The sequence below is a fragment of the Nematolebias whitei genome, chromosome 7, assembly GCF_014905685.2.
Source record: "Nematolebias whitei isolate Nwh7 chromosome 7, NemWhi1, whole genome shotgun sequence".
Lineage (NCBI taxonomy): Eukaryota > Metazoa > Chordata > Actinopteri > Cyprinodontiformes > Rivulidae > Nematolebias > Nematolebias whitei.
Genome location: NC_056504.1, coordinates 51,202,975 through 51,213,773, shown reverse-complemented (window position 1 = coordinate 51,213,773; position 10,799 = coordinate 51,202,975).

Here is a 10,799-nt window from a genome sequence, read left to right as displayed (position 1 = left end):
TTTATATCAATGTTATATATTTATATTACTTATATTGATGTTATATACTGACTCTGGTCAGTCTGTGATCCTGGTACTCCTCGACCTTACCGCTGCATTTGACACTGTTGATCACAGCATCCTTATGTCACGGCTAGAACACTGGGTTGGGATTACAGGGGGGGCGCTAGAATGGTTCCGTTCGTATCTGGGTGACAGGAGTTTTTGTGTTAACTTTGGCAATCATTTATCTGCTTCTGTCCCTCTTTCCTGTGGGGTCCCACAAGGCTCCATTCTTGGACCCCTTCTGTTCTCATTGTATCTGCTCCATTTGGGGTCAATCCTGAGGAAACATGGTATTTCGTTTCACTGTTACGCCGATGACTCTCAGATCTATCTACCTTTAAAACCAAACAGTTCTTGCTCCATCCTCCCTTTGCTAAAATGTCTTGATGACATCAAGACTTGGATGGCTGCAAACTTCTTGAGCTTTAATGATCAGAAGACTGAGGTCATTGTGTTTAACCCAAGCTCTGCCACTGTCACTGATCCTGTAAACCTGCACTCCCTTCAGCCTCATCTAAAGCAGTCAGTTACCAATCTTGGGGTAGTGTTAGACTCGGACTTTAAGTTTAATAAACAGATCAACTCTGTTCTACAAAAGAGCTTCTTTCAGCTAAGGCAGATAGCAAAGCTAAAGTCCGTTCTGTCCAGATTCGACCTTGAAAAACTAGTCCATGCATTTATTACAACCCGGCTGGACTACTGTAACTCGCTTTATGTTGGGGTTAGTCAGGCTTCACTCTCACGTCTCCAGCTCGTACAAAATGCTGCAGCTCGGCTCTTAACAGGAACTCACAGGTTTGAGCACATTACTCCGGTTCTGTCCTCTCTTCACTGGCTTCCTGTGTGTGTCAGAGTTGATTTTAAAATTCTCCTGCTGACATTCAAGTGCATTAACGGCCTTGCACCATCATACCTCTCCGACCTTCTTCATCCTTATACTCCTTCTCGGGCTTTGAGATCATCAGACCAGCTGCTTTTGGCCGTACCAAAAACCAGTGAAGCTCAGAGGAGATCGAGCGTTTTCAGTCATGGGCCCTAAACTCTGGAACAATCTGCCCATCAACATTCGACAGGCCACCTCAGTCTCTACTTTTAAAACTCTACTAAAAACACATTTATACTCATTGACATTTAACACAGGGTGATCGGATTTAGATCTAGTTTTTCATTGATGCTGATTCTGTTTATGCTTTTGTTATTATTCCTATTTAACACAAGGTCATCAGATCTGATTTAGTATTTCATTGTTTCTGACTGAGTTTATGCTTTTTGTTATTATTTCCTTGACTTTTGACACAACGTGATCTGATTTAGTATTTCATTGTTTCTAATTGTTTTTGGTTTTATATTTTTATTCCATGTGCTGTAAATATATCTTGCTACTTTTTATCTGATGATGTGATATTTTTGTTAAGCACTTTGGTAACAGTTTCTGTTTTAAATGTGCTCTATAAATAAATCTGACTTGACTTGACTTGACTTATATATTTATAATGTTTATATTTATGTTATATATTTATATTACTTACATTTATGTTATATATTTATAATGTTTATATCAATGTTATATATTTATATTACTTACATTTATGTTATATATTTATAATGTTTATATTTATGTTATATATTTCCATCCATCCATCCATTTTCTTTACCCGCTTATTCCATTTTGGGTCACGGGGGTCGCTGGTGCCCATGTCCAGCAGTCACTGTGCGAGGGGCGGGGTACACCCTGGACAGGTCTCCAGTCCATCACAGGGACACATAGAGACAAACGAGACAAACAACCATTCACTCTCTCACTCACACCTAGGGACACTTTAGAGTTACCAATCAGTCTAACATGCATGTTTTTGGTCTGTGGGAGGAAACCGGAGTACCCGGAGAAAACCCACACATGCACGGAGAGAACATGCAAACTCCACCAGAAAGGCCCCTGGACCGGGATTTGAACCAGGGACCTGCTCGCTGAGAGGCAGCAGCTCTACCAGTTGCACCACCGTGCTGCCCATGTTATATATTTATAATGTTTATATTTATGTTACATATTTATAATGTTTATATCGACGTTATATATTTATCATATTAATATTTATGTTATATATTTATAATGTTTATATTTATTTTATATATTTATAATGTTTATATTTATTTTATATATTTATAATGTTTATATTTATTTTATATATTTATAATGTTTATATTTATGTTGTATATTTATATTACTTATATTGCTGTTATATATGTTTAATATTTATATTTATTTTATATATTTATATTACTTATATATATGTTATACATTTATAATGTTTATATTTATGTTATACATTTATAATGTTTATATCAATGTTTTTTGGGTCCATGTCCTTGTTTTGTCAAAGTGGCCAACACAAGGACAACAAGGCATGTGCAGTGAAACAGATACAGTTTGAGTCCCAGAGGCCAGAAGCCGGTTCAGCTGACCCCCCAACAGACGCCAAGCTGCACAGGGAACGATCTGCTGATGAAACACAAACTGTCCATTTATGATCTCTGAGGCAAAGAGACGTTTTTATAACAGCTAAAACAATCCTGCCCACAAGATAAGACAAGGAGGAATGAAGTCCTCCCATGAAGGCTCTCCAGTCCTTCTCCATTCCTCTCGCTGTGGGTTTGTGCGATGAGTCTTTGAAGAGCCTCAGAGTCTTTCTGGCTGTTGCTGGCTCTCCTTCACTCGACGCTGCCGGTTCACAGCAGCGAGACACATTGGTTTCCTTTTCTTTCCCCGCTTGTCTTCTCTGTGGGCTGGAAGAAAAGCCATCGTTCCGTGTTTGTCCTCCGGCTGTCGTCTTTTGTCTTTGTCCATTCATGCACCTTCAAGAAGCGCAAGAAGGAGAAAAACTTCTGGAACTTCATCTCTCTACATTTTGATTGTTGGGTTTGAGATCCAAGGAAGATTCTGAGAAGACGAGGCAGTAAAATCGACAGAAGGACACAAAGAAATGGAAATCATACTCGATGTTTCACTCAGTTTCTTAGACGACAAGCACGTCTTAAAAACATCCAAACCTGGATGACCCTTAACTTTCTGCTTTAAACTCAGACAAGACCCAAGTTCTGATTGTTGGACCTGAGAAACTCAAGTTTCCAAAAAGAGAACAGGAGGCAGCTAAAGTTAACCACTGTTAGACTCATGAATCTCTAACCAGAAGAATCACATCACATTGCTGCTGATCGGTTTCACGTTGCTGCTGATCGGTTTCACGTTGCTGCTGATCTGTTTCACGTTGCTGCTGATCTGTTTCATGTTGCTGCTGATCTGTTTCACGTTGATGAGTTCATTTGTGCTCCTCAGCTCACACAGACTCATGTTCGTGCTGCTGTTTGACGTCTTGTTTTTATTGTTTTTATGCTGTTACTGTTAGCTCTTAGTGTTTATTTTTAATGTTTTTCTTAGTTCATATCTTAGCTCTTATTACTGTTTTTCTTTTATATTTTATACTTTTGTTGGGGGAACTGGGACCCCGTGTACACAGTTTTCTTCCACCACATGTACCACATGTTGTGCGTGTGACAAACAAAGCACCTTGAATCCTTAATACATCGTTTGAACCTGAACTTGGACTCCAACAGTTAAAATTTCATTGCAACTCATCTTGTGGTTCACAAGATATTTTGCTAACACAACAAGTAAAATCAGACACAGCTGTACACAGGTAAAGCAATGACATGATCATCCACCTGTCGTGGTGGTGGGATACAGATGGAGGGATGTTTCTGTGTGACAGGAGGAAACACGGAGTACGTGAGCTAAAACGATGTGAGAAGCACCTTTTCTGTGAAGTCTAAATCCTCCAGAGTTTGTCCTCGTGCTTTCAGATTTATCCTTCTGTCTTCTTGACTTCGTTGTCTCTCTTTGTGAATTTCTGTGTAGACGTTTCTCGAGCTGCCTCACACGCTCCTCTGCCCACTTCTGTTCCCACCCCACAGGTTTTATTAATACTTCTCCCTTCTGCCTGATTTTGTTGCCTTTGTCTCTTTTGTCAACTGAAACCCACAACAGCCGTAATCCTCCCAAATGAAGCGTCAGCAGATCTGAGGAAACACAAATAGGAAATCTGGATAACATGAAGCGGAGAAGGAAACCGTGAGAATCCCAGAAACACAAAAGCAATCATCCACAGATAAAACATTTAGTGATTAATCGGCAGAATGCTGCTTCTGATTATTCCAGCTGTTCGTCCTGGTTTCCAGTTGTTCGTCCTGGTTTCCAGTTCTGCTGTTGGTGCTGGCAGGAACAGAGGTGGACCGAGCTGCCAGCAACACAAACACAACATCCAAGAAACGCTGGCTGACAGAAAAATGACTAATGACATTAAAACCCGAGAGTGGGCTTGTGCTCGGCTCTGCCCGGGTACCTTTGATCACCATGTGTGACCTCCACGACGGGATCTGCACCTAAAGAGTTCAGTTTTCTCTCAGACGAGACTCAAAATGTTTAAAACTTAAAATGAGGTTTGCAAAATATTCTTTACACATCAGACAATCTCCTCCAGACACGTCAACATGCAGATTAACCCTCCTGCTGCCCTTGGGTCAAAAGGACTCACCAGTTTCAAACTGACACCTGGTCGGCCATTTTGAAGAGACAGGAAGGCCAAACATTGTTTTAATCTATTTCAAATAAATGAAGGTTTAACAAGCTTTTAGCACTGAAGAGCGCCTGTTCCACTTTCAGAGCAGCACGAGCTGGCATCAAGCTGTGAACATACGTGCACAAAACATGAGAGCTTCATCACATCTGACGAAGACGTCTCACAGGAAATCTTTCCAAAAACAATCTCTGCGTTCACCAACATCACGTAGGATCTTCTGCTAAATGTTTATCTCTGCTGTGTGAACCCTTCTGTCATGTGTGGAGTAGGTCCCACATGCTGGTGCCATGTTGGACTATTTTATGACATCACACACACACACACACACACACACACACACACACACACACACACACACACACGCACACACACACACACACACACACACACCAAATAAAAGTTATTCAGTCTCTGATAAAACAGTTAAAATTTGTGGAAGACATACCCACACATTTGCATCATGCTGTGCTTTTGTATAGAACATAAACACGTAATTACTGGCAGACCCCCCCACCCCCCGCTGTCGATTCTGTTTGTTAGAGGCCCACTCGGAGCTGCTCGGAGAGCCGCGGCACCACGTCTGGAACCCAAAGATCACAGTCGCACAGCAGTTGGGATCATCTTTCATATCTGTCGACTTTTACTTCGGTGCAATTAGAGAGCGCAGCCGCTGAGATAAATCCTGTTTTCAGATAATAAACTGGACGAGGTTTTCATTCTGGAGCTAGAGATGGATCATTCAGCCTCACAACATGTTTCACTGGGCAGGAGGTTCACCCTGGACAGACCACCAGCTCATCTCAGGGTCACACAGAGTCCGAGAATCACTCCGTCATCTCGATCAGTTCAGACCAGCTTACCTCACCTCCATGTTTCAGAGTGAGAGGAACCTGGAGAAAACTCTTGTTCATGAAGAGCATGCTACCAGCACACAGAAAGGCCCCACTGGGAGTCGAACCCAGAACCTTAGTGCTGTAGGACCTCAGCGCTCACCGCCTTTGCCTCCATATCATCTACTACATTAAATCCATCCATCCATCCATTTTCTTTACCCGCTTATTCCATTTTGGGTCACGGGGACTACAATAAATTAACATTTAAATAATATTTTTTCATAATTATGCAAATTGAAATCACTCTTGCTGCTAATATATTGTGTTTAATGACAGTGAGACTCAGTTTAAACCATGTGTAGCATGTCTTGAAGGAACGCATGTCACCTGCTGCGTAAGAGTGTGAACTATTAGCACTTTCAGTAAGTCTCAGGAATGACTCTCAGCTACTACCACACCAGAGCAGAACTCAATATTCATACAATTCACTGACTTATAGTAATTTTTGTGTTTGCTAGAGTCTGTGATTTATTTTTATGACAAACCATTTGAGCACTGGACCCGATAGGCTCAAAAGTTTTTCTTTTGTTTTATTTTTGTTGCACTTATCATCTGCTAAGCTGCATGAAAGAGTCACATGACTGAAGGTTTTTTCAACACTTTAAGTGCAAGCATTTTATTTAAAAGTGGGATTTTTACAGTTTTTGTGTGGGATTCCAGTGTTTTCTTGTCTGCAGCTCCTCCTGTGACCAGCGGGCACAAACGGACAACACCTGTGACCAACCTGTTGAAGTGTTCCCTCAGACGCTGGAACAGGTCGAACCAACTGGTACGATGACAGCCACTGGTATTTCTCTGAGTGGCATCTCTGAACCAGCAGTTTGTCTTCTGTCTTAGTTGCCTCTGTCCTGACAACCAAGACTTACCTGTACATTCTCTGTGTACTCAAGCTGTGCCGAGTCCAAGGAACTTGTTGCCTCCTGCCTGCCTTCTACTTACCTGCAAATCCATCAGAACCTCTACATCCCTGGAAATCCCCTCCTTTCCTCTCTTCGCGGACCTACCTGGAGATTACTGTAAGGAACCTCACTCAGTTTCTCTGGCTCCACATTATCTTGGAGGCACACTTACCTGCCTTGGCTGTGACTGACTCTTGGCTTCCAGGTTTTACCAGTGCCCCTTTATAAACTGCACTTTTGTATCCTGGTCTCGTGTTCTGCTCCTTCTCAGTTCCTTGCCTTGGTACCCAAATCATGATATTTTGAAGTCATCATAGTTTCTCATCAGACTTTTTTGTCAGCCACCGTTGTTCCTTTGAAACAGATCTATATTTGGGGTAAAGTTCTACCTGAGCTGAACAACTCTGAGGCCGTGCCTGGAGGGGCATCAACCTCCAGATGGACCTGAATGTGACATGTCAGCTGGTCCTGCAGAGGTTCTGGACATGAAGGACAGAGAATAACAGCTTGCTGAGACTCTCTGCAGCATGAACACAGATTACTAGGCCATTTTAGGTTCTTGGACATCTGCTGCCTTTGTGTGTCTGTGTGTGTTTGTGCTATGCATATTGACTACATGTTTGATGGTGACAAGGACAGAATGGGGCAGATTTCAGGTAAAATCTATTTCTTCACAGTCTGTGTGAGTTTCATGCAGAAAAAACAAGAAAAGTGCCAACATTTGGAGGCTGTTGAAAAAAAATGTCAATTCATCTTCGGAGCCTCAGGCTCTTGAAGACACCTGGTCTTCAGTTGGACAGTCTGCGTGAGTTTGTGTGGACTCTAATTTATCACAGTTTAGTGACTTCAAGTCACGGGTCAGAAACAAGAGTAAGACTAACTTCTACTTTTATTTTGCAAATGTTTTAACTCAAATGACTGATTTTTATTGTTTCAAACAATTAAGACTTTGTGATAAAGTTTAAACCACGTAGATCCTCCTATAACTACATATTTGTGTGCACAACTTCAGTCCCGAGCTCTAATTAACTTTTCTTAATCTGGTAAACACTTTTTTGAAGGTTTGATAACATCTTGTCATTTCAGTGTTAGAATCTGTAAAGAAAAAGAGTTTCATCCACCCACTGTCTTCGATTACTCTGTGGTTGGTTTGCAGAGTCAACTGGTCCAGGAGGGAAACCCAGGCAGGCTTTCCAGTTCCTCCTGGGTGATCCCAATGAGTTCCCAGGCCAAAGATGTGACATTTTTTATATAAATGTTTCTGTTCAGTGCCCTGAGACGACCTCTGCTGTGACTTCACGGTATAGAAATAAATTGAATTGAATCGAATCCTTTCACAAACCTGGGCTCTGCCCCAGGGTCTCCTCTCAGAAAACCTCCAGTCAGAGGTACCAGGAGAATCTTAGAAACCAGAAACAAGTGACCTCAACTCATGCAGGATGGCATGGAGGCTGCACAGCTGCAGAAAGAAAAGCTTTGCAGAGAGTGGTGAAGGCTGCACAGAAGATGTTGGAGTCAGCCTCCCCACCATCACAGACATCTACACCTCCAGATGCAGGAAGAGGGCCACCTGCATCATGAAGGACCACACTCACCCAGCACACACACTTTTTGCCCCGCTCCCCTCAGGAAGGAGGTTGAGGAGCATTAAGTGTAGAACCACTAGACTGAGGAACAGCTTCTACCCTGAGGCTGTTAGACTCATGAATCTCTAACCAGAAGAATCATTGTGAGAAAAAAAATCACTGTAATGCTGCTTTTGTTGATATGTACTGCTGACTATCCATACTGCTGATCTCATGCTGCTGATCATTTCATGTTGCTGTGTTCATTCGTGCTCATCTGCTCACACAGACTCATGCTCATGCTGCTGTTCGGCGTATTGTTTTTGTACTACTAGAGTTTAGTGTATTCTTAGTTCAGCGTATTTCTTAGTTCATATCTTAGATCTAACTACTGCTTTTCTTTTACATGTTATCCTTTTTTTGGATGTAACTGGTACCCTGTGTGCACAATCTTGTTCCACCACATGTACCACATGTGTTGAGAATGAAATAAAGAACCTTGACCTTGATTTCAAACAGCGCACATTTGCCCTTTAGCAAAGAGCGTCATCAACCATTATATATTTTTAAAATCTATGTATTACCACAGTTTTTATGTCTGTGATTGCTACTAGCATATTTAGTATTAACTCTTACAGTTTAGAGGTTATTATGATTCCTGTAATCCTCTCAAGACCACTTGGTATTTTACAACCTAATGTGAGATGTTGATCCAAACTTTGGGAACTGCTGTTTTAAAAGACTGATCTGTTCTCAAAAACTAAACCAAGATTTAAAATTAACTCCTTCACATAAAACTACAAACATGATACTGGCACCCCCGCTTCATGTTGTTCTCAGCATGATGAACGCTGGTAGATGGACCTCACACATGGAATATTCAATGACAAAAAGACCAAAAATGATATAAACAGAATAAATACGATGAGAACTTTAAAGGTTATACTATGAATGTCATCTATTAAACATACTAAAGCTGTTAAATTAGCATGTTTTACTTCAACTGTATTTAAAAGAAATGGGCTTTTCTTTTTGTGCCCACAAACTCTTAGATGTTTGTGCTATGTCAGTCTCAGCTTGACAGATTTGTGATTTTTAAACGATGTAGTCATTGCTCGTGCAAAATGCAAACATGCAATAATACATTCTTGGTATAATGTTGTCTTTATATTATATATCCTGTTGTGTTTTTATACCAACCTGCCTATACTACCAAATGACATTTGCATGTGCTGCATTTCAGTTTTTATGTTTAATGCAAATCATTTTAATTCTGGGCACTGGAGCCAAATGTGATACACTTTAATAATCCTCTAATGGTACAGCGTAGGTGCATAAAAGCATTAATACCACACCAAGTATGTCACACAGCTTAGAAGGGTTGCATGCCAGCAAAGAATGCACTGAGTAGGTGGGTAGACGTGGTAGTGAGCTTGTGTTGAGGTTTAAAAAGTAAAATGATTGCCAGAGAGAAGCGCACACAAACCTCAGATTATGCTGACATGTATACAGTAAGGAACCGTTAACAGCTGAAGGCAAGAGACCTCAGCTAGCATTGTACTGTGGGTGCTGTGGAGGTTGTAAACTCCAGCTTATAAAAAATGTTCAGTTGTTTACAACGCACTCCAGTTTGTCATTTGACAAACACAACTGGCAAATGAGAAAAAAAACATTCAAGGTACATCAGATTAGGACACCTGGCAACACAGTACATTAGTGACAGTACAGATGCAGGAACAGAATGGCTTAAAAGTGCAGGAAGGAAGGTTTTTAAACTGTTTTGTGTTTAACGTGCAGGACAAAAAGAACAGAGTCAGATACAGAGATGAAGACTCTTGAAGCCACTGCTCTCATGGCATACGGTTGCGTGTTCCAACATTACATTGAGGAACAACATATGGGAACAGCGTGGACTGGTGGTAAGGTAAAGCAATCTGCAAAGAAGGGGTATGAGAAGCCATGGGGGCTGCTCATGGAGGTAAAATATGTGTAAAAATTTAAAGACAGGGCTCTCCGCCCTGAGGCACCCCTGTAGAGAGGCAATGGGACGTTGTCTTTGCTATGATGCTGCCACAATGATGATGTGCCTTTTTAATTTTTCATTCATTCAACCTTTATTTAGAAAGGTTAATCCCATTGAACCTCAGGGACTCATTTCATGCTTTGAATCTCATTAATATCTTTGTAACTTCCTTGTCTGTCAGCTCAATGTATGAATTAACTTTCTAAAGTTTCATCAGCAAGAACAACATGATTTTTAGTATTTTACACTGCTTTATATTGTAGCTGTTTTTGTTTCATTTTATTTCATTTTTTCTATTTACTTTTCATTTTATATGCTTTTATATGATTGTCCGTACCTCATCTGCGTTCTTAGTTTAAATCAGGTCTCTCTTGTAAATGAGTCCTCGAGGCTCACTGAGACTAACCTGTAGAAATAAAGGTTGAATTAATGAAAAAAGGAAGTAATGGCAATATAAAAATAGCATAATATGCTTATTAATATGTGACAGTCTTTTCTATGACAGATAGTTTAAGCATATAAACTTCTCGTATCCAGAGTATGAAAGGAAAGGACTAAACAGAAAACAGTCGTGATAAAATTAACCAGTTTTAGCACAAACCATCAGGTCCCACAATGGGATTAACCTGTCTAAATAAAGGTTGAATGAATGAATGAACAAATAATCTAAAATATTCCAATCATAAGGCCAGTTAAATGTGTAAAGCAGATCTAAATGTTTAAAGAGTTGAAATGAGCTT